Source organism: Natator depressus, chromosome 10 (genome assembly GCF_965152275.1).
Source record: "Natator depressus isolate rNatDep1 chromosome 10, rNatDep2.hap1, whole genome shotgun sequence".
Classification (NCBI taxonomy): Eukaryota; Metazoa; Chordata; order Testudines; family Cheloniidae; genus Natator; species Natator depressus.
In genome coordinates, this window is record NC_134243.1 from 83,013,170 (window position 1) to 83,037,966 (window position 24,797).

The window sequence follows — 24,797 nt, forward strand, 5'->3', positions numbered from 1 at the left end:
TGAGAGTGCCAATTCAGGACAAATTGCTTCAAGCCGGGCAGTTACAGCCCAAGGCTGGGGTTCCTTTGCACACCAAGGCAAATCAAACCAGACAGACAGAGAGGACTTTGGTTTTACCCCACTGGCTAACCACAAGTCACACAAGCAATTCCCTTAGACACTCCAGTTTCCCAGTATCCCCACCAGTGCCACTCGTTATGGGGACAACTGGTTATGAAAACCAATACCCCAGTAAAAGAAAAGAGGTTCTCTTGTTCCCAAAGGACCATGCCCCAGACCCAGGTCAATATACAAATCAGATCTTACCCACAAATCACGCTGCTGCCAATCGTTTAGAATCTAAAATCTAAAGGTTTATTCATAAAAGGAAACAGATAGCGATGAGAGCTAGGATTGGTGAAATGGAATCAATGACATACAGTGATGGCAAAGTTCTTGGTTCAGGCTTGTAGCAGTGATGGAATAAACTGCAGGTTCAAATCAGGTCTCTGGAGAACATCCACAGCTGGGGTGGGTCCTTCAGTCCTTTGTGTAGAGCTTCCGTTTGTAGCAAACTCCCTCCAGAGGTAGGAAGCAGGATTGAAGACCAGATGGAGGAGCTGCAGCAGCTTTGTGTAGTCTCTTGCCATGTGGTCTCTGCTTTCTTTGTCCCAAAGACAAGCTGTCCATCACATGGCCTGGAAAAACCTCAGAGTTCTGTCCATAGGCAGGTCCCTGCATACCTGGCTGAGTCCCCAGGCATGTCTGCCTTTTCTCAATGGGTCAGTTGTGTAGCTGATGGTCCTTAATGAGCCATTCAGCAGGCTAGGCAGTGCTGAAGCCAACTTGTCTGGGGTGTCACCCAGAAGCATAGCACAAGTTTGAAATACAGACAGTATAGAGCCAATATTCATAACTTTAACTACAAAAATGATACACACAGATAGACAGCATAACCATAACCAGCAAACCATAACCTTGTCTTAGACACCTTATCTGACTCCCTTTAAACAAGATTTGGTGCCCTACAGGAACTTGGTAGCAACAATGATCTATACGGTCCCAGATTATGTCAATAATGTCACACACCACCACTCCAAGAGGGGAGGAGTGTGATGGTGTCGAAGTGGGGCCATGGGGTCGGACTCACCGGGGCATCATGCTATGGTGTGCCTAGGGCCCCGGATTGCCTTAATTCAGACCTGGCTACATGAGTTGCTGGTCACTGATAGCTGGAATCAGGGTAGATCCTCAGTCTGGACAAGGTCTCAGCAGAAAGGAGTATTGGGGCAGGCAGTTGCATGGAATTCCAAACCTCCCTACAGGTGTGTGTGTGTGTAAAAAGACAAAGAAGGGGCCAGGGAGCAGGCTTGTGTCAGATCGTGCAAGGTAAAACCCAGGAACAATTAACCTTTTCTAAAGCTTTACAACCATTACTATAAGGCTTTGCAATAGCAAGAGCTGCTATAGTTAAGGGTATGGCAGGCCCTTCATTTATAACTCTAATTTCACATGTTCATAACTTTCTGCAAAGTTCTCCTTTAAGGGTTGAAACTTTTCATGCTCAATCTCAACAAAGAGACAACACATAAAGTGTGAGATTTCGGATAGCGAGGAACACGCTTTTCCAATAGTTTAAGTTTTTTCCCCCCTCCCAAAAGTTTCAAAAACAGCTGGGACAAAAACTTCCAAAGGCTGGGACAATTTGCAAGCAGGAGCCTGTAAAAGTTGAATTGAAACACACCCAACACAGTTCTCTGAAAAATGAAAATTAAGAACCCAATTTTATTCCCACTAAAGTCAATAGCAAAACTCCCATCAACTTCAATGGAAGCTGCGTCAACCCTAGGGCCCTGATCCTTGCCTCCATGGCAGCACTTGTATGCCCCTTTGCGGGCATACAGGGGTCACAAACCCGGCAGACTCCTCACAAGGGAATACCCCCAGCGTAAGTCACTGAAGTCAGTGGGACTTAAGCATGTGACTAAAGTCAAGCGTATGCTTAAGTGCGTTGCTAAACAGGGACGGACTGCTGAATAAGGGTGCAAATTCTTAATACGTCTGTCACAGCCTCAGAAAAGTTCACTAGTACAGGGGGTTGAAGAGCAAACACTGAGTCAGAGTGGAGAGAGAGAAGACACCCGTTATAATGCAAGTGTGTGGGAGGAAGAAGCTGTGGAGTGATTGTACTGGGCGGGGGAAGGAAGATAGAAATGACTGAGATCAGAGCCACTGCATGGTTAGAGATAGGAAGAGTGCCAGGGAGAGAACGTGAATCGGGCCATGAGACATGGAGGGCAGCCGCGGGCCGACAGGCTCCACAAACCAAAGCCTAGAGAGAAGTGGGGGCTTGTCATAAATATAAAGGGAAGGGTAAACCCCTTTAAAATCCCTCCTGGCCAGAGGAAATCTCCTCTCACCTGTAAAGGGTTAAGAAGCTAAAGGTAACCTCGCTGGCACCTGACCAAAATGACCAATGAGGAGACAAGATACTTTCAAAAGCTGGGAGGAGGGAGAGAAACAAAGGGTCTGTGTGTCTGTCTATATTCTATCTTTGCCGGGGATAGATCAGGAATGAAGCCTTAGAACTTTTAGTAAGTAATCTAGCTAGGTACGTGTTAGATTATGATTTCTTTAAATAGCTGAGAAAAGAATTGTGCTGAATAGAATAACTATTTCTGTCTGTGTATCTTTTTTGTAACTTAAGGTTTTTGCCTAGAGGGGTTCTCTATGTTTTGAATCTAATTACCCTGTAAGGTATCTACCATCCTGACTTTACAGAGGGGATTTTTTTTTATTTCTATTTACTTCTATTTCTATCAAAAGTCTTTTTGTAAGAAAACTGAATGCTTTTTTCATTGTTCTCAGATCCAAGGGTCTGGGTCTGTAGTCACCTAGGCAAATTGGTGAGGCTTTTTACCAAACCTTGTCCAGGAAGTGGGGTGCAAGGTTTTGGGAAGTATTTTGGGGGGAAAGACGTGTCCAAACAGCTCTTCCCCAGTAACCAGTATTTGTTTGGTGGTGGTAGCGGCCAATCCAAGGACAAAAGGGTGGAATATTTTGTACCTTGGGGAAGTTTTGACCTAAGCTGGTAAAGATAAGCTTAGGAGGTTTTTCATGCAGGTCCCCACATCTGTACCCTAGAGTTCAGAGTGGGGGAGGAACCTTGACAGGGCTCTCCTGAGACATCTGCAGTGTGGGTCACACCAACCCAATGGGAAAGAGAGAAAAAGGGAGCCAAGGAGTCCCCTCCTGTGGAGTGGGGGCCACTGGGATGGAGGAGGGAGGCCAGGGGGTCAGAGGGATGGGGCAGTCCCTTCCTGGGGCCATGGGAGCCATCAGGAGAGGGTAGGGGGCCATGGTGAGGGGCTGGCTGTACTGAGCAGCTCCGGGGCACTGGTGGGCTGCGTGTGGCTGGGGGAGACTGACTGGCTGATCAGAGCCCCTGGGGCCACATGGGCTACTCAGGAATAATCCCCCCTCTTCTGGGGGCAGAGGGCAGGGCTTTGTCAGGCCATCGATTGACCCAGGTGCGGGTCGGGGGGGGGGTCTCAGTAGACACAGCAACTGGCAGAGCCGATCCCCACGGGCGCGGCCTGGCTGATTCAGGCTGCTGGGGGTGAGGGGCCGGGGCTGGGTCCACACCTCAGGGACCCACGTCAGGGATGGAGGGATCCCTAGATCCCTAGAGCCGGGTTCAACGAGTCGGGATCAGGCCAAACGTCTGTGGTTAAATAGGGCAGGGCTGCAGGGGGCTGTCAGACTGGGTCCCCAGGGCGGTACTTCCTGCAGCGCCTGCCCTGCTGCCCTCCTTGGCACTGGGGGAATGGCCGCCAGCCCCGGCCCTTACGGAGCGGGCAGGAGGGCAGCTGGGCAGGGGTGGGGGAGGAGCCAGGAGAAAATGGCTGGAAGAGGAGGGTGGCTGAGGGAGCGGAGGAGGTTTTGGTGTGAGAAGCTGAGGGTCTCTCTGGAGGGTGGGTGTCAGTGTGGGCAGGGGAAGCTGAGGGTCTCTGTGGAGGGTGGGTGTTGGTGCGGGCAGGGGGATTTGTGGGGGAGCTGAGGGTCTCTGTGGAGGGTGGGTGTCGGTGTGGGCAGGGGGATTTGTGGGGGAGCTGAGGGTCTCTGTGGAGGGAGGGTGTCGGTGTGGGCAGGGGGATTTGTGGGGGAGCTGAGGGTCTCTGTGGAGGGAGGGTGTCGGTGTGGGCAGGGGGATCTGGGAGGGAGCTGAGGGTCTCTGTGGAGGGTGGGTGTTGGTGCGGGCAGGGGGATTTGTGGGGGAGCTGAGGGTCTCTGTGGAGGGTGGGTGTCGGTGTGGGCAGGGGGATTTGTGGGGGAGCTGAGGGTCTCTGTGGAGGGTGGGTGTCGGTGTGGGCAGGGGGATTTGTGGAGGAGCTGAGGGTCTCTGTGGAGGGAGGGTGTCAGTGCAGGCGGGCCTAGGAGAGAGCTGAGGGTCTCTGCATCAGCCTCACTTTTAGCTCTATAGTGTTGAGCCACTGCCACAACCTGGCTGACCCCTTTAAGGGAAATAAGATCCGCCAACCACCGCAGGGGGGTAATAATGAATGAGGTCATGTGATTAGCTCAGACCAGGCCTGGGGATAGCTGGGTGGGATGGAACCATGGGGCTGGGAGCTTAACACTTCCCAAGGGGGGCTGGGGGTGCCAGGCAGGACAGGCCCCTGGGGAGCTGCAAGGAATAAAGGGACAGTTTGAAGCGAACCCAGCTCCAGGAAGCAGGGCTGGGGGCTCCTGATTTCAGGAGAAAGATTGGAGCGAACCTACATTTGGGGGGGAGGCCTGCGGGTTCCTGACTCAAGGAGTGGGTGGGGGGGAGTAAAGCCTGAATAGTTGTGCCCGGCTTGCACACTTGGTGATGGATGGACCATAGGGAAGAGGGGTGGGGGCCAGCAGGAGTCTTGGAAGAAGAGACCATTTTTGAGTTTATTTGGACTCATATAAAGCAGAACCCAGCAGGGGTCTTTTGGGCTGTGTGGCGTTTTTATGAGGCCCTGAGTAGAAGGGGAAACGGGGGCAGGGTGCTTCAGAGCCACCCCTGCTGACCCTGTTAACCTCCTCTTATGAGCATTTGCTGTTTTGGGTCAGGCCAGTGTTTCATCTAGTCCACGGTAGGCAGTATCAGACACTTCAGAGGAGAGCAATGGATTAACCTACCTGTAGAAGTTTCTTCCTACCCCCAGGCAATTAGTGGTTGCCTTACACTTATCTATTCGATAAACAAGAACACCCCATTTACCTTGTCTAGACCATTCATTATTTAGACAGAATACATATTCAAGTACCAAACCTCTGTAATGTTCCTACACTTAACCTTTGTTATTTATTTGTTAAATACAGTGTACTCCCTGTGAAACAGATCCTTATTGTCATTTTACTTCACAAAAAGTGCTTCTGCCTCTTTCATCATGCTAACCTTTTCTAGCCTTCTCTTGACACTCTAGGTGTTCCTTAAGCTCTAAAATAGGAAATGGAGCAGGACCTATAACAAAGTGGAAAGCCTTATTTTGGGAGATGAGTGAATTCTGCACACACAAAATTTTGATTGTCTAAATAAAAACTGCAAACTTACATTCATGGCATTTGTGATGCATTTTGCAAACATTTGTACAAGCAAACTCACGAGAAAGTGACAAACACTAGTGGAAATGTGCTTGCATGAATGGATATTCATGCTGAGTTTGTTTGGTGGTCACCTTGAAAGCTCTTTGTGAGTTTTGGAAGAAGCCAGTCAGAGAGCCATGTTTTTTAACTGACCAACCCACAAAATGTATAGTAGCTATTTGAAGCAATACTCACAGCCATCTACAGGCTGAAATATGAAAAGGAGTACTTGTGGCACCTTAGAGACTAACCAATTTATTTGAGCATGAGCTTTCGTGAGCCAGAGCTCACTTCATCGGATGCATACTGTGGAAACTGCAGAAGACATTATATACACAGAGACCATGAAACAATACCTCCTCCCACCCCACTCTCCTGCTGGTAATAGCTTATCTAAAGTGATCATCAAGTTGGGCCATTTCCAGCACAAATCCAGGTTTTCTCACCCTCCGCCCCCCCACACATACTCACTCTCCTGCTGGTAATAGCCCATCCAAAGTGACCACTCTCTTTACAATGTGTATGATAATCAAGGTGGGCCATTTCCAGCACAAATCCAGGTTTTCTCACCCCCCCACCCCCCTCCAAAAACCACACACACAAACTCACTCTCCTGCTGGTTTCAGAGTAACAGCCGTGTTAGTCTGTATTCGCAAAAAGAAAAGGAGTACTTGTGGCACCTTAGAGACAATGAATGCATCCGATGAAGTGAGCTGTAGCTCACGAAAGCTCATGCTCAAATAAATTGGTTAGTCTCTAAGGTGCCACAAGTCCTCCTTTTCTTTTTACTCTCCTGCTGGTAATAGCTTATCCAAAGTGACCACTCTCCCTACAATGTGCATGATAATCAAAGTGGGCCATTTCCAGCACAGATCCAGGTTTTCTCACACACACCCCCCACACACAAACTCACTCTCCTGCTGGCAATAGCTCATCCAAACTGACCACTCTCCTTATAATGTGTATGATAATCAAGGTGGGCCATTTCCAGCATAAATCCAAGTTTAACCAGAACGTCTGGGGGGGGGGTAGGAAAAAACAAGGGGAAATAGGCTACCTTGCATAATGACTTCATAATGACTTTGTCAGGCTGAAATATGTTTCCAGAAGCAATTTTTCAAATAATTGTAAATAACAAAAATATGTTAAAATCCAAGTCAGTCCATAGACAGGAAAAAAGGATACGTTCATTAAATAAGCTGGTGACTGCAATTAGTTTGCCCGCTGTACTTGCTTCCACTAAGATCCACTATTTTTAAACATCCATACAGCCAAATCCCTACTGTCTCTACTTATACCTTTTTCCATTAAAAGCAGACCTCATCCTTCTCTTTCTTCACATCCAGGAAGCTGAGAGTCTCTGTTTTCCTTGAAGTAGTTTTGAGACAACACGTTCTGCAGCTGCTCTGAACTACCAACCACTCCCATTACCAAGTTGTGAGATCTGACCCTCCTCCTTCATCTGGGAATTTTGACCTTCCAGTCACTACACCTAATTGCTAAGCCTCCACTTACTCTAGTTCCACCACTCTGAATTTTGATTCTCCTTCCATTCCAGCTTCTGTTCTATGAGCTCTCAGCCTTTATGGGGTCATCAGTAATATTCCATAGGCACCACACTCATTCAGGAAACTCTGGAACCCAAGCAAGTCCATTGATTTCCAAAGTTGGGAAAATCCCGATTAAGGGGGGAAAGGTAACCTTTGACCTTAGTTTGCACAAGATAAAGATTTATTGTAGAAAATTAATAAGGGAAGTAAGGGAAAACAAGGAGAAATCAATGGCCAACAGAGTTAAGGACAACAAGGAGTTTTTTAAGTATATTAGGAACAAAAAGAATCCTGACAATGGTATTTGTCCATTACTAGATGGAAATGGTATAACTATCAGTAATAATGAAAAAAGGGCAGAAGTGTTCAAGAAATATTTCTGTTATGTATTTGGGAAAAAACATGAGGTAGTCATATTTTGTGATAATACTCTTTCCATTCCACTAGTGTCTCAGATGGAGGTTAAACAACAGCTACTAAAGTGAGACATTTTTAAATCTGCAGATCTGAATAACTTGTAGCCAAGAGTTTTAAAAGAGCTGGCTGAGGAGCTTGCTGGATGACTAATGTTGATTTTCAATAAGTCTTGGAAGTTCCAAAAGACTGGAAGAAAGCTAATGTTGCACCAATATTTGAAAAAGGTAAGTGGGATGACCTGAGTAATTATAGGCCTGTCAATCTGACATCAATCCTGGGCAAGATAATGGAGCAGCTGATATGGGAACGTATTAATGAAGAATAAAAAGGAGGGTAGCATAGTAAAAGCCAATCAACATGGTTTTATGGAAAAAGATCCTGTCAAACTAACTTGGCAGCTCTTTTTGATAAAATTACAAATCTGGTTGATAAAGGTAATAATGTTGATGTAATACATTTCTGTAAATCGTTTGACTTGTAACCACATGATATGTTGTTTAAAACCTAGAATGATATAAAATTAGCATGGCACCCATTAAATGGATTAAAAGCTGGCTAACTGATAGGTCTCAAAATGTAAATGAACGGTCAGTCATCATTGAACCAGTGGGTTTCTAGTAGGGTTCCGCAGGAACTGTTTCTTGCCCTACATTGTGTAATATTTTTATCAGTGATCTAGAAGAAAATATAAAATAATCACTGATAAAGGTTGCAGACGACACAAAAATTGGGGGAGTGGTAAATAATAAAGAGGACAGGTCAGTGATAAAGAGCAATCTGAAATGCTTGTTAAACTGGGCACAAGCAACCAATATGTGTTTTAATATGGCTAAATATAAATAGGAACAACAAATGTAAGCCATACTTACAGGACTGGGAACTCTATCTTGGGAAGCAGTGACTCTGAAAAAGATTTTGGGCTCCTAGTGGACAATCAGCTGAATACAAGCTCCCACTGTGATGCTGTGGCCAAAAGGACTAATGTGACTCTTGTTTAGATATATAAATAAGGGAAGCTTGAGTAGGAGCAAAGAGGTTATTTTACCTCTGTTTGGCACTGGTGCAACCCCTGCTGGAATACTATGCCCATTTCTGGTGTTCACAATTCAAAGGTGGCGATAAATTAAGAGAGGGTTCACAGAAGAGTCACAAGACTGATTAAAAGATTAGAAAATACGCCTTATTGTGATAGACTCAAGGAGCTCAATCTAGTTATCTTAACAAAGAGAATGTTAAGGGGTCACTTGATTATAGTCTAGATAAGTACAATATTTCAGTCTAATGGTATGTCAATACTACCTGCTGGATCGGCGTGCAGCAATCGATCCAGCGGGGGTCAATTTATCGCATCTAGTCTAGATGTGATAAATCGACTCCCGAGCGCTCTCCCGTCAACTCCTCTACTCCACTGCCGCGAGAAGCAAAGGCAGAGTCGACGAGGAGGCGGCAGCAGTCGACTCACCGCAGTGGACACTGCAGTTAGTAGGTCTGAGTGCGTTGACTTCAGCTACGTTATTCATGTAGCTGAATTTGCGTAACTTAAATTGACCCCCCCCCCCAAAAAAAAAAGTGTAGACCAGGCATAAGAGACAAAGGTCTCACAGGATCCAATGGCTGGAAGTTGAAGCTACATAAACTCAGACTGGATATAAGGGGTAAAACCAGTGGGAGTAATTAATCATTGGAATAATATTCCAACTGTCATGGTGGATTCTCCATCACTGACAATTTTGAAATCAAGATTGGATGGTTTTTTTCTAAAAGATCTGTTCTAGGAATTATTTGGGGGAAGTTCTATGTCCCGTGTTATGGGGGAGGTCAGACTAGAGATGATCGCAATGGTCCCTTCTGGCTTGGAATCGATGAATCTGGAAATTATAAGCTCTTTGGGGCTGGGACTTTTTTTATATTACATGTGTACAGTGCCAAGGACAGTAGGGCCCTGGGCCCTAATTGGGAGCTCTAGGCAATGTCTCAATACAAAATAAGAGCATGATAAAGGTGTAATCTTCACACACAGAGATGCACTCCCAATCACAGGCCAAAAATAAAAGCCCACATATGACTTCCCAATTGTGAGTTGTGTGAAGCTTGTCTGATAATGATCATTGGAACCATGAGATTTTAAGACAACCCAGAGGAATCATCATCTGCATGGATGTCAAATCACCCAAGACAATAAATCACGGTGACTGCAATACTGGGCTAGAGTCTGGTGTATATTATTAACAGGCAAGCAGGGAGTAGGTGGTCCTGTAGATAGCCTCAGGTCTTTTGCTCGGTCATAGTTATTATTCCCACAGCTGAAGAGAGTGGCACCACAGAGGATATCCCTGGAGTGGTAGGATCAGGGGGGCTGGAACAGTTTGTACAGTAGGGGTGCTGAGAGCCACTGGACCAAACTGTAAACTCTCTGCACAATGGAAACCACTTCAAGCTGGGGGGGGGTGCAGCAGCAGCCCCCCCTGCACCCCTAGTTCCAGCACCTGTGGGTGGGGTTCTGTGAGATGCCTACCTGCCATCCCCACAGCACCAATAATCCTCCAGGCTCCTGAAGTCTGCCTGGCTCCCAGCCACAGCTGATTTCCAGTTATTGTACTGCCCCGACAGAGGATAAACAGGAGAAAAGGTGGCCCAGAACGAAGGGATCAGCAAAAGGCGGGGGGCCTTCAGCCTGGCGGCATGCGGGGCCAGCCGCTGCGCGGGCGAGGCGCGGGCTTTCGGGAGCCCGCGGCGCGGAGGCGTGCGGCCGGCGGGGGCCGGCAGGCCCGTGCCCCGGCGGGAAGGGGGCCCCGGGCGCCCGAGGCGCCGTCCCGCGCCGCTCTCCCCTGCCCAGCGGCCCCGCTCAGCCGCAGGCGGGCATTTCAGACGCCCCGGGCCGCGGCGGCCGGCGGGAGCGCAGGGCCCGGGCGGCAGCCGGACACGCCTGGCTCCGGGCGCGGCCTCCGGGGCGGACCGACCGCCCGGGCGGCCTCGCACCCCGCCGCGGGCTCGCTGCAGGCGGGCCCGGGCCAGCGACCTCCGCACGGGAGCCCCGCGGCCCCGTCCCGAGCGGCCGGCCCGCATGGACCCGGGGGGCGTGACTTGGGTCGGAAACGAAACCGCCCCCGCCCGCGAGCCGGGAGGGGCGGGCGGGCGGGGCGAGCCCCGGGGCTCGCCTGGCGGACCGGCCCGGGAGCCCTGGGCGGCGGGCAGAGGCCGGAGCGGGCGGGGCGGCGGCGCCGAGACAAAAGGGAGCGGAGCCGAGGAGCGGCGGCGGCTGCTTTGCATCCCTTCCCGTCAGCCCCGCTTCTCGCTTCCTGCTGCCGGGAGCGGCCGCCAGCGCGCCGGGGCGGCCGGAGCAGGGACCCGCGTCGCCAGCCCGGGTGAGTCCCGGCGGGGGGGCGCGGGGCCGCCGACATGTCGCGGGCGCTCGGACGGGCCGCTCCCGGCGGGCGAGATGGCGGCGGCGGCGGCGGGGGGGCACGTGGGGCCGCCCCCCCCCCCCGAGCTCGCCAACTTCCCCGCGCCGGGGCCGGACCTGTTGAGCCCGCGGCCGGGCCGCTGCGGGGGCGGGGGGCGCGGAGGGCTCCGGTCTCGGGGCCGCTGCCCGCGGCGGGGACCGGCTGCCTGGGGCAGGGGCTGGGCGGCGGCTGCCGGGACCCCGCCCGGCCTGGCCCCCGGCGGAGACCCCCGGCGGGAGCGACCCGGCCCCTGCTCGGCTGGGCGGAGGACGGGGCCCGGGCTGCCCTGCCTGGAAACTCCGCCCCACGGCGCCGACCCCTCTCCCGCCGAGAAGCCCCCGGGGCGGCGCGCAGGCTTCGCCGGGTCTCGCTGGGAGAGGGGCCGCGCCGGAGCCCCGAGTGCCGCTGGCCCGCCCGTGCCCCCTGCGGACGTGGCTCGGTCTTCCCTTGCCCTAGCTGCCGCTTGGCAGGGAGTGAAGCCCCCCGATGGCACAGCCCCGTGTGCTCGGCGCCCTGCCTCGGGCTCCCCCCAGACTTGCTCTTGGGCCTTCCTCCTCCGCAGGGTGTCCTGTGGTCTGTGGAGACCTGGTACTCGCTGGCAGGACCGTTCTGGGCTAAGGGATAGACTCGGCGGAGAGGAGGGAAAATATCTCATCACTAGCCTAGTGTTCTATAAAAGTACCTACGATCATGGGAGTTAGCGATGGGAAGAGCCTGGTTCAATAGGTCGCGTTCATCTAATGCAAATATTTGAGGTTTAGGACCCACTCTTGCCTGCCCTCTTTTATCTACACCTCTTATATTGCAAACAGATCTCACCTGCCTTCTGGAAAAATGTCAGGAAAAAAATCTCCCTACAGTTCCACAAAGGCTTTGTTCATGAGACCTCTGATCTGACTGGTAACCAACTTGTTTTGTGACTTTCCTTTGGAAAGTATTGCACATGGTGAGGAGCTTTCCTTTCTTACAATCAGCTGTAATCACTCTACAGAATATAATAATTAATAGACTTTATTTAAACCCATTGTGTTGCAAGAGGGGAGGGGTGGTCAAGGCAGAAGGTGCAGCTCTGGGAGGTTAAAACTCCTCTTAAAATATAAAAAACCGGGAAACACAAAGTAGAGAAGGTTGGTTAGTCTCTAGGCTTCAGTCAGAATGGACAAGTTGTCTGTGGCATAAATGAATTAAGTTTCTTTGCTCCAAGGCCTCACGCTAAGGATTAAACTGTTTTACCAGAATCCGTTTTAAACACCATTATACAATGGTTCTGGTGGACTCTTTAAACGTGGTTTGTCTGGCCAATGTGGATTAGGCATAACCATTTAAAAATTGCGTTCTAGGCTAGTTGGAGACCTAAGAAATCTAATATCCCCAGATGAACTCTGAAAAGGTTTCAGAGTAACAGCCGTGTTAGTCTGTATTCGCAAAAAGAAAAGGAGTACTTGTGGCACCTTAGAGACTAACCTGTTTGTTTATTTATTTTCATCGGCTGTAACTCACGAAAGCTTATGCTCAAATAAATTGGTTAGTCTCTAAGGTGCCACAAGTCCTCCTTTTCTTTTTTCTGAAAAGGTTGTGGATAGGAGCTTGTTTTACCATTTCCTGGGGACCTGTTCAAAGTAACCCTATTTTGGCAGCAAACAAAGGGACAATTTTTAATTGTGATTTTAGTCTTTCCCCTTGACTCGTGAAACATTCCTATTGGAGTCTTTCCTCAAATTCTTTTGATCAGACAATGTATAGAGCTGTATTTGCACCTGATTGTGGCAATGAAAATCCTTCTGGCAAAGAAATGGACGTGCCCCTATCTCCATTCTTGAGAAATGATTTAAACAAAAAAAAGTGAGGAATACCCTTCCAATGGAAAAACTCCCCAACTGCCGGCTAAATACATATGGCCATCTTGCAACATGGTTCCCATTTTAGGAATATGCTAGACTGATTGGCTCCATAAATACAGATAACACATTCTTTCCATATACAAGGTTAAAGAAAAATAGATAACTTAAGTATTATTACAAACTGTATGCAAGTTAAATTGTTTCTTCACCAAATAGGACAGCTTTTCGCCTTGTTTATGTTCTGTTTAATCATTATGATGTAGTTTTAATTTTATTAGACTAAAAAGTATAAAGGGATTGTAATTTGTAAACCAGTTTAGTAAATACCCCTCAGAGACAGGATGAATGAGAGAGTCCTCAGCATTGTGCTAATGAATAGGCAATGGGCTATTTGTGCATGAGCCATAGTGATTATTTCAGGACGTTTGCTGCTAAGTGAGACAAACATTCCATATGTTGATCAATGTGATTGTTTTTTCCTATTAATTTTATATTGAGACTTAGGCCCTAATTCAAAAAGGTACTTTAACACATGCCTAACTGTAGCACAGTCCTGTTAACTTCAATTGAACTAATCATCTGCTTAAAGTTAGGCACATGCTTCAGTCCCTTGCCAAATTGGGACCATAATAAAAAGAATAGGCTAGTGTAGGTGGGTGAGTTGCCATTATTACTCTGACTAGGATTTGTGCTTACTCTACTGTTCTTGCTACCCTGTCTGCCTCTTCCCACTCCCCAATCCAGTTCTTTCGCTGGTCCACCTGTTATGTCTTGGCTTTTAGACTGGATGCTATTTCAGAGAGAGACTGTCATTTTCTACACGTTTGTTCAATGCGTGATGTCACCACTCAGGGCAGTTGCACCTGTATTCCTCCTCTGCAGTCCAGTAAGGGCCCCCACTTCTAGGCTTCTGGCTCCCCAGCTGTCCCCTCTCTTGGGCGGAGATCCTGTGTCTCTCCCTCCTGACATGATTTTCCTCAGGGTGCACAGTTCCCTACCTACACTGTTATTCCCAGCAAGCCAGGCTGCCTAAGCAGGCCAGCGCCTGCACTTTGCTCACTCTTCGAAGGCTATGAACAAGGTAATTGCTCAACTTAAGGGTTTGTCTTGACACACAATGCTGCAGCAGTGCTGTGGGAGCGCTTTAGTGAAGATGCTACTATGCTGACGGGAGAGCTTCTCCCATCGGTACAGTTAACTCACTTCCCTGCAAGGCGGCAGCTATGTCAACAGGAGAAGCTCTTCCATCGACACAGCCGGGTATAACTGTCGCTCAGGGTGTAGTTTTTTTACACCCCAAGCGATGTAGTTATCCTGATAATGGTTTGTAATGTAGACCTGGCCTGAGTTACAACACAGCTATTTCTGAGCAAGTGCGGTGAAAGCATTACAGAGAAAACATTAAAACAATAAAGGGGTCTACACACATGCTAATAAGCTTACCAGATATCTCGCCAACCCCATCAGAGGCTCTGGTAGGAGTCAGTCCTTCAAACCCCACCAGGAGGGTTTTCTGTGATTACAAGCTCAGAATAGCATTCTTTTAGAACAAGCATGCCCATGCATTGGTTAATCTTTCCTTTATGCAGTTTGGGCCTTTGATTTTCGGGTTCCAGGAACAGGAAATCAGCAGACAGTGATTCCTTCCTCAGGGCGTAGCTTCAAAAGACTGGGGTTTTTTGCATAATCAGAGGTGAGAAATTTGCAATCATCTCCCCATTGGGATTTCCCAGGCAAACCACCTGACACTGTTTGTTCAAAAGCCCGTTGTCTGGCCCATTGTTCAATATAGTCCTTTGAAGTTCATAACATTTCCCAGGGCTCACAATAATACAGAACCTTTGCATTTAATACAGCGAACTCCAAAGATGGTTAAACTTAATACTTTTTTTTTTTTTTTTCAAGGATATTGCAGGAAATTGCCATATCTGTCACATCTAGCATAATGGGGGCCTGACCTACTTGGCCTGTAAGTTCTTCTGCAATATAAATAAACTTTCTAAAAGTTCTAGTTTGGGTCTCTTTTGGATACACCTTTTATGTAGCTGCTAGTGGGTCTTTTATTTGTCTTGTTTGAGGCAGAGGCCCAAGGGCCTGGCTGCTGTGCAGCATTCCAACCTAGGGGGCACATCAAGGGTGTTCCCTTCATCTCCAGCTATGGATTTGGGGACAGACGGTGTATTCCAAGTGGCACTTACAGAGCTTTTACCTTTTCTTTCTTATTCTGGTCTGCCACATTCCCTCCCTTTAACCCTAATTGGCTGCACTCTGTGCTCTCCCCTTCCCCAAACTGATTGTGATGGGCACAATAGTGGTTAGACTGTAATAAGTTGGCCTGATTCAGTTTCTCCTATTTTTAGATACTTTTTCCCTGAAGAGAAGCTTATTTTAAAGGTGTCATATTCTTGTCTTCCCTAATTTTGACGCCAGTTAGCTTGGAGACCAAGAGCACTGGAGTTTGAGGTTTCTCAGCCTTTAAGTCTGGGAGTAGTGTTGAATCTTCAATAAGGAGAACTTTGCTCCCACCAGTGTCAGTCAGAATAAGCTGAGTTTAAAATAAGTGTTAAAAAACAAAGTTTTAAAAAAATTCTAACTAAAAATCCATTTCCTCCTTAACTGTTCAGGTTTCACTTCCCTAGCACTTGTGGCAACATAATCCTTTGATTTCTCAACTTTTCTATAGTGTCCCCCAGGCCAAAGAGAGGAGACAACCTCCATGTCTGCTGGAGGGGGGAAAAAACAGCGGGGGGGGGGGAACGACAACTTTTCTTTTCTTCTTTTTTTTTTTTTAAGTGTCAGGCGTCCTCAACCTCTGTGAACATTGTAAAGAAGCTCCCCTTTCCCTCCACCGACCATAATCCACACAACCTGCCCTCCCTCCCCTCTTTTCAGGCCACCTCTGGTCTTACTGTAGAGAGGCTACAGTAGAGGGGCAGTGTCTGAAATGTTCTCAATTGTAGGGAAAGAAAAGAGCACACAGGAAGTTCACCTGGGTTCTTGAAAAACTGTTTCCTGGTTACAAAGATGAAGTGCTCTGAGAGATTGAGGTGACTGAAATACTAGTGCTGGAGCAAACTGATCATTTAAAATGCGATAAGTCACCAGGCCCAGATGGTCCATCCATGGGTTCTGAAGGAACATAACTAGGAAGTAGTAGAAGTAGCTACCAACAAAATTATTCAATCTTTAATTTAAAAACAGCCACTGTTCCAGAGAATTGGAAGGTAGCAAGTATTGCACCCACAATTTAGAAAGGCTGTAGGAGAAATCCAGGGAATTATAGGCCTAAAGCCTTACATCTGCACCTGGCAAATTGGGTTAATTGACAGTGAATAACAAAACACTTGGAAGATCATGATCTGATAGGGTCTAACCAGCATGTATTCCACAAAGGAAAATAGTGTCTCACTAATCTCTTAGAATTCTTTGAACATGTCAAGAAAGTAGTGGATGAAGGAGAACCAGTTAACATAATATATTTAGATTTCCAAAGGGCCTCTGAGAAGACACCCCATGATGACAACTTCAGTAGTCTCGTGTGGGAAGAGGCAAAGTTGTCAGGGATCAAAAAATGGCTAGGAAACAGAAAGCAACAAGTAGGATTAAATGGTCAGTTTTCATCATAGCCAAAGTTTAAGAGAGGAGTCTGTAAGGTTCTGTGTTAGGTCCTGCGTTTAATATGCTTTTATTAATTATCTGGAAAGGTGGGGTGCAGTGAGGTGACAGAATTTATAGGTTACACAAAGTTAAGGTTAGTTAAGACTAGAGAGGATTGTGAGGAACTAGAGTGAGACCTATACAAGCTAGATGGGCAACATGATTGCAAATGAAATTTAATTTTGATAAATGAGAAATAAGGCACATTGGAGAGAAAGTTTAACTTTTCTTCACCTTATAAGTTCCTAAATTAACTGCATCAACCTAAGACAGTGACCTGGATGTCATTGTGGACAGCTCAATAAAAACTTCTGTGTAATTTGCAATTGTAGTCAAAAGACTAAAACAATGTTGGAGTGCATAGGAAATGGGATAGAAAATAATACTAAAAATATCATAATGCCTTTATATATATATATCCAGTTTCATCTGGATACTCTGTGCTGTGTTGGTCACTCCATCTAAAATAGGATATTGCAGAAGTAGAGGGGCTTCAGAGAAGAGCAACTAGAATGATCAGAGGCCTGGGGAAAGCTTTCATTAAGACAGATTGTAAAGAAGAAGGGAACAGTCAATGAAATTAAAAGTGGGAAATTCACAACTGATAAAAGAAAATACTTTTTCACACGGTGTGTGATTGTGGAACTAACTGCCATAGGAAGTCATTGAGGCCAAGAACTTAAAGGTGATTGAACATTGACATGAATATCCAGACTTGTCATAACTCCTGTCCCTTCCGAAATGTTTGTCTTAAGTCTTGATGCATAAGGTTTAATGACCATCTCTAACTATTACAGATCAGGATGAGACCTTTTTTGAGGGGAATGGGGGTGTCAGCGGGCAGGCAGATTATCCCACAGACATTTGTCTGCTGCAGGGTTCTTGCACTGTCCTTTGAAGCATTTGGTTCTAGATGCTCTGGGACAGGATACTGAACTAGGTGGACCTCAGGTCTGATCTAGTCTGGTATTCCTATCTTTCTATGAAACTCTGCCATTCTGGATTTGCTGTGGAGAGCTCTTTGAGCTAAAAGGTGTTCCTGCATTTGCAGGGGAGCTTACATTTAAAAGGAAACCTGGGCAGCTCCAAAAACCTAGAATAAGCATGTTTACTGTAGGAAAGGGATTGTGACAAGCAAAAGCAGACATGTGATCTGCAGTGGCCCATTACTTAGGGCAGAGAGTCTCAATCAGAGAAAGGTAACTACATAGATGTAACATATTTAGACTTTTGTAAGGTGTTTGACTTTGTACCTCAAGATGTTCTGATTACAAAATTGGCATGCGATATCAGTCATGCATCTGTTAAATAGATTGACATCAATCAGTCAGAGTTTTTAAAAGGTAGTTGCCAGTGGGGAGCCATCATGGGGGTGTTTCTAGAGAGGTTGCATAGGAGTCGGTACTAAGCCTGATGATGATCAATGTTTTCATCAATGATCTGAAAGTAAATATAAAATCACTGCTAAAAAAAATGTGTGGATGATGCATAGAATGACAGTGTGGTGAATAACGAGGACAAGGCAGTCCTAGAGAGTGGCTCGCTTGATAAGCTGGGCCCATTCAAACAAAATGTGTGTTAATAAAGCCAGACGCAAAGTTGTCCATCCAGGAACACAGAATGCCAGCCATACCTACAGAATGGGGGCCTGTATCCTGGAGAGCAGTAACTCCAGAAAGGTTTTAGGGGACAGAGTAGACGAGCAACGGGTGAAGGGAGGTGGTGATTACCTCTGTAGATGGAACTGATGAGACCAACCCTGGAACACTGCGTCCAGCTCTGGTGTCCACACTTCTAAAGGATGTTGGGAAAAATTGGAGAGGGTGCAGAGAGGAGCCAGAAAAATGATTCAAGTGTTGGAAGAAATGCCTTTCAGTGAGAAACTTAACGAGCTCCATCTGTTCAGTTCATCCAAAAAGAAGAGTGAGAGGTAACTGGATTAGGGTGTAAGTAACTTTCCTGGGAGTAAATGCTGGGCACGGACGTGCTCCTTTGCCGAGTGGGGAAAGGCAGAACAGGGTTCAATGGCTGGGACAAAGCTACATTAAAACCAGGCACAGATTTTAAGCTTGAAGGTGACTGAGCATGGGAACAAACCACCATGGGAAGTGATGGCTTCTCCCTCTCTTGATCTGAAGATCTGCAGACTGTCTCTTTCTGGAAGCTACGCTTTAGTCAAGCACAAGTGATTGGGCTCAGTGCAGGGGTAACTGGGTGACTGTAATGGCCTGTGTTGTACAGGAGGTCAGGCTAGACTACCTAATGGTCTCTTCTGGCCTGAATGTCTATGAATGGGTGTCAGGGCCACAGCCACTCTGCCCTTCCCATCTTGCTGAATGGAAGTGGCAGCTAGATCCCAGCTAGCTGGGAGGGGAATTCTGCGGGAGCCACATTAGGAAAAAGGGGTGTTTGTAGGTTGAAGGTTGAGAGCTACAGACTTAGCAAAAGTGCAGACCCTCCAGCATTATTTGTCAAACAAATCGGTGACTGTTTGTACTTGTGGTTCTGCATCTTATTTTCATGGCTATCCTCTAGGGGACTCACACTCACACACAGAATTGGTCTGCACCTCTCATGATGATAACTTAACACCTGCGACAGTTACCCTTTACATAATGATTACTTAAATTAGCAGGGGTAGAAGGGGAAGTTATTCACTGTCTCAGTGGGAGAGTTCCAGATACCGGACAAGTGAAAAGCACGGGCCCTTCTTTAAATGTGGTGAAGGAGCTCATGGAGAAGAAACCAACAATGGAGGAGTTGACTGAACAGGGAATAGATGGGTATGAGGTCAGAAGTCGTCAGCTCCTTGGAGCTTCTTGGAAATCATACCATTTCCAAATCCATTTGGAAATTGATGGGTAGCCAATGAATGCTGATCCCACTTCCTGTAGCAAGAGATTGCTCTGCCCACAACGTTGCAGGCCCCTGAAGTTGAGTAGCAATATAGGAACGCAGTTTAAAAATGGAACTGCAGAAGTCATGGTGGAAAATTTAATACAGATTTCAACAGGGAGAGACCATGACAAATCCTGGCAGTGTCCCCCAATGTTGGTGATAAGCACCTTTCGACAAACGAAATATGGAAGGAAAATGAAAGTTTGGGTCAAAGATAGTGAACACTTCTATTGTGATATAGGGGACTTCAGGTGTGAATTCAGAAAAATGATTGTGAAGTCAGACATAAGGACTTCAGTCTTGGATGCATTTGGCTGTAGGAATTCCAGTCATGCCCAGGTGCTGGCAGTCAAGGCAGGTAGAGAGGGCATTCTTGGATCTTTCTGTCATCTGAGGGAAGTGTAGTATTGTGTGTTGCTCACATGTAAATGATGTGTAAGTTTGAAGCTAATAAAGCAGGATCCCTGATGATGAAAAGTGGGTAAAGGACTGGATCCTGTGACATCTTCGGGTAGGTGGCCATGGAGAAGATGTAAAGCCTCCACCAGAAATGGCCTGGAGAGAACAGTTAAAAGCTTGGTTTGAAACCAGAAGAGGAGGGTGTCTGAGACACCTGTTTTCCCAAGGTATTTCAGAAGGAAAGTGGCTGCTGGCCCTGAAAGTCACACTGGGATTAGGAGAGGCATGAAGCTGGTTATTAGTGACCCAAATGTGCCCTAGGACTCTAGAAATGTAACTGGGCCTGACAGTACCTGCTGCTCCCTTGTTTTTTTTCTTTAAGTTATGGAAGTTCTTGGGGCCCTTAATACAGAGTTACCCTGCCAGATGTGCCGTTGGGGTCTGTTTGGTGGGGTCACATGCTTCCAGGGGTGGTGGTTTTCCTTTTACATATTACAGTTAAAAAATAAAACTCCGTCCTTAAACTGGTGCCCGTTCACTGTTAACGAACGCACACACACCCCCAGTGTGGGTCCATGTGTCAAAGTGAACCTGGAACATAATGGCAAATTCTGATCTTGGCTCCTGCCAATCCTTGAACATCTATGGCACTGTATGCAGATGATGCTGATAGCCAGGGACAAAGGGCTGGGCTGGAACTGGAGTTTCATGGCAACCTTGTTTTCCGTCAGTTTGAATCTAACTCTTAACGTGAGTTGGGAAAAGCGTTAGTTTGTAGGGACCTGGCCCCAGCGCTGTCCTGCCTGAGAGAGGGAGCCAGCTGGAGCCTGTGTACCACTGCCTCTCTGTCGTATGGGGAGAGAAGCTTCAGGGTCAAAGGTTCTTTGCACTTTATGGGTCTGGAATCTTCTCCAGAGCCTGAAGACAAGACTCTCTTTCCATGTGAATTTCTTCTAATTAGGAGATGGTTTGGGGAAGAACTTATTTATCAAAGCGGGGTGGTAGGCAGCTATGTTTGTACATGCTCATTGATTTTATACTTAGAAATCTGCATGACAGAGCCAGATTTTCTACTTTATTGAGCAGAGTTTAATTCACGCTGGTGCTGGGAGAGACTGTGAAGGTAGCTTGGCATGCTGGCCAGACATAATTGATACCTGGCTGTAATTTGTAGGGTCTAGGGAAGAATTTTATGTCTAAAAGCATTACAAAGCTATCTGCTCTCTTGTACAGATCACTTGTGTTTTCTGGTAGACGTTGGTGTGTGTTAGAGAATTTATTTGGTATTTGTTTGAGAGAGAGAACTTGTACTTTAATATATTTAAGAATCAGAATAAACCCCCTATTATAGTTTGGAAATGTATGGCATATGACCATTTTCGGACTCTAGCTGCTGTCTAATCTGACCTCTTCAGGGGAGAGAACTCGGGGAGAGAACTCAAACAGATGCACATAAGTTTGGTTTGTATTATTTTGTCAGTGTTCTCTTCAACAGTTACACAACAAAGTCTCTTAATGCAAGTTAGGTCATTACGTGGTTTTCATACAGTGATAAAGTTGAATAAATCCTTTTTCTTTTCTTCATCTCTTCTTGATGCTCCCTGAGTCAGGCCTTCGTGCCTCTGAGGTTTTTCTGACTAGATCTACACAATGTGTCTGTGCCAGAGATCTACACATTTCAAAGATTCTTCCTCTGGTGTTCCACTTGTTCTCATGGTGTGTTGCTGTTTTCCTTACCGTGGTTCTTGCTGTTTTTGGTTAAGGGTTTCCGTGCTATCCATTAAGACTCCTGCTTTCAGAAATTTATGACTTGGTTTTAAAAAGTCATTCTAAGCAGTAATTTTGTTTATAAAATGTATCACCAAAATAAACTTGTCATCTTCATCACAATTCTTTTGTTTGGCCATTTAAAAAAATGACATTCTGAATTTTGCTTTTAGACCTTTTTAATTTTTTCCCTAAACTGTATTAACTCCCTCCCATGATAAGCTCTTTGTTATACAGACTGGTTAACATACATGCATAGGAAAAGGGTTTTTGATTCTCACACCCCAGTGAAAATTTCCTGAGACCTTTCAATGGATTTGCTATATATATGCATGACTCTCTTTGGCTTGGTAAACAAAAAATGAATCCGCCATTAGCCGAAGGTCAGTGATCTGGTAAGTATAGAAGTTGGCTCTCATTGCTGGACGATAATGGCTTCTAAGGGATAGCCGTGCAAGTGAAGGTTGGATTTAGCTTATCTGATGTTCACCTTTAGCATCACGCAAAGCTAAGCAGAAACTTTTTTGTTTTTAAAGCCTATCGCAATCTGACCACAATCTGACCTACCTGTGTCTCATGCACCAGTTGATGACAACACTGACCTCCCCTTTCTTTATATCAGTGATGTCCAACCTCTGCCCCTTGCGGCTGACAATATGGAGAAGAAAATACAAATTTGATTTTTAATTGAAGTGTTTTCTGAGCCACACCCTGTAATTTTTAAACCAAGTGTTTGAATGAGTCCAGCTGCCTCCCATCACTTCCCCTGCATCTATAAAACCAGGGAGAGGAGGTTGGCCGACAGGGCCTCCTGTGACTGTGGGGCCTATTTCTGATCCTCCGTCCGTTCACACAGATGGGCAGAGTTCCTCTGGGTGGCGTCCATTGGCTCCCTTGATGCCTTTGAGGAGCAGTGGGCACTGTCCGGGGTTCTCTGCTCAGTGTCCCCGTCAGGTTCCCTTCGTTTGACCCTTTGACCGCACTCCTGTCCTTGTTATTTCATTAGTTGTCCCCCGGAATCACTTGGCTTCCAGGTCCTGTGGATCCTTCCCTTAGGCTGGGGTTGGGGGGCCCTTTAGCAGTGGGCAGGCGGAACCTGGATCCTAATAGGATCACTTCCCCTGCAGCCTCAGGAGCAGCTAGTTGGTGAGAACTGATAGTTCTCTGAGCAACAGTTGCCTCTTCCTTGCGCATCTGCTTAGTGGTTCCCCAGGAGAACTTGCTGCATGGCAGGGTTGTTGGAGCTCTCAGAAAAGCAGGAGAGGAACCTAGAAGGGTGGCTTCTCTCTCCCACCCAGTCACCCAGAAGGAGCAATACTGAGAAACAACAGCTAGTCTGGTGCCCTGATTCTCTGCTGCAGCCATGAGTGTAGGCTGGGGGTGCTCTGACTTGTGCCAGCTGGCTGTGGTCTCCAAAGTGACCACGCACTCCATGGAGAGAGCCGTTGTGCAGTCTGCTCTGTCCATTCGTCCCAGATTTGGGCTCTGCACCAAGTGCTGTGGGCAGGAAGGCATGTAAGCCACCTTTTGTGGCTCTGTGCCCAATGGGGACTCCCTCACACAGAGGATGGGAAGGTTTCCACTCCTTTGGCCCCTGGGTAGCATAAAGGGGGCAGGACAAAATCTGCCCCCATGTTTTGATTGTGGCCCCTGGCCTTTTTTAAAATATGGTTGGGCCTGGGAGCGGGCTCCCTTTCAGGAGCTTTATCCCCGCTCCTCGAGGCTGAAGCTCTTCTCCTTCCAGGCAACTGGGCACCCCCAAACCCAGCTTGCTGCTGGTCCATGATCCACCTGACCCAGCAGCTTCCAATACCGTCTTTTCAGGGAAACCAAGAATTCTGACCTTGGGTCTTGATGGGTACATTAATAAATGTCTTGTTTAAAAATTAAAAACTTGGGTTGTTTTAAGTCTTAAGGCACGTTGTTAGTTAACTATTTGAAATCTTAAACATCCTCTCTTAGAGAAGTGTTGCAGTTCCTCTCCTAAACCAAGGCCAGCACAATCATCTGCTTTGTTTTTATGGGTAATTTTCATGCACCAAAATCGTGGTGTCTCCAAGTTTGGATAAATATCAAGGCCCAGCCTATGGCATCCAGAAACCAGGCAGGCTTGAAGTCCACCTGCAGTTCATATTCATAGGTGATCTAGTGAGTGACCGAGAAAGAGGGAGGAAGGAGTGATAGAATTATAGAAGGATAAATGCTTGCTTGGTCTACATTTATCTTTCCTGTTTCTTGGTAGCAAATGTTTGTATGTATGTGCTCCAAGGCTCCAGACAGTTTCCTCCTTTGCCATTTTTCCTTTCCACTGACTGACATTTACTGCTTGTCTATATTTTCCTTCATTTCAACAGACTGTCTCTCCCCTCTTTTCCTTTTTTTTATATATATATAATTTCCCCCCCCCCCAGCCCTCCCTTTGTTTTCCTTCCTTTGTTTCTCCTAACATCCCGTCTAGTGACCAGTGGCCCAGCACCCTATTCATCCAGGAAGACATGAGTCAAAAGCCTGGGCTTATTCCCTGGCCATTCAGTGGTGAAATGGTGGTCGTGCTGGAAATTCTGGGGGAGCAGTATCCCCTGCAGAGAGCCAACATACCAGCTGCTCTGTGGATTTTTTTTCTAACTCTTGAGATTAAGAACGTTTCGGTTTCTGTGAGCTTGCAGCTAACAGCACTGGAAATAAAAGGAACAAGCTGCAGGAGGGCATTTGGATGTTTTCCCTTGGGGAGGTCTTTGTTTAAAATTTAATTCTCTGTTACTCTCTTTCTAGATGGATGGTAGCTCTTCTCTAACTTGCTGTCACTTTGACACTTTCTAGTTTCCTTTCCCCCATCTTTCCAGCACAATTCCATTAAGCCTCTATTGTAGCTGTCCCATTTTTTAATATAGACATGTCCACAACGTAAGCTTTAATAGTCTGGAATTATTCAGAATAGAAAGTTGGGCACACTAGTTCAGCATAGCAGGGCTGAAAGAGCAAGCAGTCAGACACCTGTCCCCTCTATAGTGGGGAAGGGTTTTTCTCTTGTTCTTCCCAGACTGCCTCAAGGATCTTTTTAGGAAAACACCAACGTGCTGTGCAGATTTCCAGGACGGGTTCTAGCTAAGTAGTTGCCTTTCTCGGAAGTGCTGATTGTAATTTGAATGATGATGGATTGTGGGTAGGTGTTTATAGTTTCCAGATGGAATATGAAGAAGCAAAGATTATTGAACTCTTCCTATGAT

The 24,797-nt window shown here is 46.9% G+C and overlaps 1 protein-coding gene across 3 annotated transcripts in view; it reads left to right on the forward strand.

Annotated features, from left to right (window-relative positions):
* The first annotated feature begins 10,745 nt into the window (after window positions 1–10,745).
* Window positions 10,746–24,797, forward strand: part of ZNF710 (zinc finger protein 710) — a 52,472-nt gene continuing 38,420 nt past the window's right edge. For 2 of the 3 annotated variants that reach the window (XM_074966690.1, XM_074966686.1), the window contains exon 1: window positions 10,746–10,930. The gene's annotated coding sequence lies outside the window, so the exon portion shown is untranslated. Of the gene's footprint in view, window positions 10,931–14,754; window positions 14,819–24,797 lie in introns of all 3 variants that reach the window. The other variant, XM_074966689.1, reaches the window with a different exon arrangement.